We start from the raw sequence: 3,466 nt of genomic DNA on the forward strand, positions 1-3,466 counted from the left end.
AAGTAATCAACAACTGAGGTGGGAAATATCTGAGACTCGCACAACTTTTGCGCGGGTAATAAGTGTGGATAGTCATTTTTACCACTGCGTTACCTTCCCAAAGTTGTGTAAGCCTGCAGCACCTGAGAACTGAATTCTCAGCATGGAACTGGTAACAGACCTTTGAATTGGAAAAGGCCAGAGGGAAAACAAAGCATGTAGTTACAGCCCTGACTCCCATCACCACATCAGAGCTCTCCTCATTTCTGTATTTCCTTACCAAGGAAGGTTGTGTGCCTTTCCGGTAGCTGCTGAAGGCACAAGTGACCTCCTAGCAAAACAAAATAATATTGTTTTATATTTTGACATTGTTGCCCGACAAGACAGCCTAAGTTCCTCATCTGAGACCTAAATCCCTGATTGTGGGTCCTTGTAAAATAATCTGTAAGTCTGATCATAATGGGTGGAAGAAGGGAGTCATATGGGATGTGCGGTATAGCTGATCCTGATCTAGTGTCATTTAGTTACTGCTATGTTTTGCATAAGTTTGTCAAGAGACATGGAGAAAAATGTCCTGTCTCTTTAATAAAAAAATAAATATGTGGAAATGGGCAGGTGCAGCCTTTCTTCGCACAGAGGGAATAACACCACCTGGTAAACAGCATTCTGTTAAACTTCTATTAAATGGACAGGACTTTATTTTTTCTCCAGGCAGTTGACAACTCTAATTCAGCATTTGAAATTCCACTTTCCTCTCTGCTAACCAGAATATGTCTTTGTCTTAATTCCAGAAGAATTAAGGCATATGCAAGTCCCAACTCTTCTCCTCAGACCTTCAAATTGTCTCATTCAAGAACATCTTACTTTGAATACAGAGGCAAAGGGATACAAAGAGAGGATCTGCTGTTTTAGAGACGCCAGCCTTCATGTGGGACCTGGGGATCCTCCAGAATTACAGCACATCTCCAGACTACCGAGAGCAGGAACCCACAGGAACGCAGATCCAGCTGGCTTGGTGTCAGGGGGTGTGACCTAATATGCAAATGAGTTCCTGCTGGGCTTCATGTGAAGAAAGCCCTGTGTGGAATCATGGTGACATCAGGGGTGTGACCTAATATGCAAATGAGTTCCTGCTGGGCTTTTTTAACGACCCCCCCCCCCGAAAATCCCATGAAGAGGAGAAGAAGAAGACTCTCAATGTCTTTGGGAAATTCAATTTGATACCTTGTTCACCATAGGAGCAATCCTAAGCATGTCTATTCAGAGCAGGGCTTTTTTTGTAGCAGGAACTCCTTTGCAAATTAGGCTACACCCCCCTGATATAGCCAATCCTCCAAGAGCTCACAGGGCTCTTTAGTACAGGGCCTACTGGAAGCTCCAGGAGGCTGTGGCCTAATATGCAAAGGAGTTCCTGCTACAAAAAAAGCCCTGACTCAGAGTTATTCTATAGAACTTACTCTGAAGAGAGAATCTTTGAAGCTCATTCATGATCTCAGACAAATCAGTCTCTCTCAGTTTCACAGAGTCACAGTGATAATAGAATGGGGGAAACCATATATGTCTCCCCAGTGCTTCTTGATGGAAGGACAGGATAAAAATAAATAAGTAAATAACAGTTTGGCTGCATCCAAACATTGTTTGGGATATTGCACTATTGCTGCACTACAGCAATTGCATGCATCCAGATGCTATTGCATAACAACATTCCAGAAGCCACTACTAATTCTGTTGTTTGTCATCCTTAACTGTGGGTTGTTTTTTTTTCTAAGGTATAAATCTGTACATGAATTTGTACATATGAAACTGGGCGGGGGGATCTGCCTCCTAATAGTAATTGTATAGATTCAGCTTGCAGTACGTGGATTTGTATTAACACAAGGTGCTGCTCGAGTAGAATTCTTGGCCCCTTTTAAAAAAACCATGGCAGCAACTGCACCATGTGGCTTTGTTGTTGTTTTTAATTGTTTCTTCAAGTTGAGTAAAATGTTCTTGCAGTCTCTGTTAAGCACTTACCTACAAATGAAACAGGAACATTATGTAATAACTATTTTAATTTCAGTACGGCATGACTCTTAACTGTGATTGTTCTCCCTAACAGGGAAATATTTCAATGACCCTACTGAGAAATTAACTTTCCATAACAATATATTATAACTGCTTTTTAAGAAGATCATTGTATTCTTTAGCTCGGTTCATGGTGTTCCATTTAAATGTTCTGTTTTCTTTGTGTATGCATCTCTGTTTTCAACTTTAAATGCCATTACTTTAGTGAAGGAGGGTTCTTTGTTAAGCTTACAGAAGACAATCTTAATTTTAATCCTTATAATTTAATCAAAACATTATCAGAATTGAGCATGCCTATCAAATATAAATTATTAGCAGCTGATAATATGATCTTATTTTATTGGTCCTTTATTCATGACATAGCTGAAAAAGCAAAAGTAGCAAGAATGACATTCTTCTCGAGAATCTCTAATCAAATGACTTTTATACTCATTTTTTACCCAAAAATTTGCTTCAGATTATAGGATACTAAAGCAATCTCCAAAAGCATCTCTAAAATGTATTCCATTCAGATGTATTAAGTGCTTTCTCAGTAACCAGGAAGAGAAAAGCAGGATGGATTTTCCAACTTTTAATGACATAAACCTGTCTCCTTGTTTGATCTATGTCAAAATGTCTTGCTGTCATTTGATTCAATTTACTAAATAAGTATGGTGCTAAAGTAAATTAACCCTAATCTGGGAGGTTGACAAACTACTACATTCCTTTGCTGATAACATTACTTATTCCTGTTTTTGTTGCTTTATTCATCAATTCATGATTCATGATAAATTGCCAAGATATTGGGGGCAATCACATCAGAGAGTAGGCGCTGCAGTATCTCGGCTCTGAAAAAGCAAGTTCTCTTTGATCCATGCTCCAGCATTCACACAGCCCCCGCCCTGCTGCCAGGAGAGGCACAGAAATTTGGATCTACAAGACCTAGGTTCAAATCAAGCAGTTTACTGGGGCCAGTCCCTAGCCTAACCTACCTCACTGGGTTGTTATAAGGATTAAACATGGGGGAGAAAAAAAATATATGCTGCCCAAAGTTTCTTGGAAGAAGGATGAGATTTTTAAAGAAATGTGCTAGAACTGTAGGCAAACAAAACCCTCTCTCCTCGCCTTTATCCATGCTTTCCCTCCAATGTGCCAACCTTTTCTCTCAGTTCAGATCCCACTTGGCATAACATCTTCCTTAAGGCATTCCTATTTTACTTTTTAAAATGGTGATTTTTAACAAGAATATACTTCTAGCCTTGGATTCCTACAATGAATTCCAGTCACAACACAAAATCTTTTTTTGCTAACTAGAAATGAAAATAGCTCAAAACTCACTGTGTTCTTCACAAGACCATCAAAGGGAAAAGGCTCTGTTAAAAATATTGCCAGATGGCTGGGTATGTGTTGCAAGATGTCTGTAAAGTTTCATTTCAAGTGGCAG

This window comes from Heteronotia binoei, chromosome 5 (genome assembly GCF_032191835.1).
Source record: "Heteronotia binoei isolate CCM8104 ecotype False Entrance Well chromosome 5, APGP_CSIRO_Hbin_v1, whole genome shotgun sequence".
Taxonomy (NCBI): Eukaryota; Metazoa; Chordata; class Lepidosauria; order Squamata; family Gekkonidae; genus Heteronotia; species Heteronotia binoei.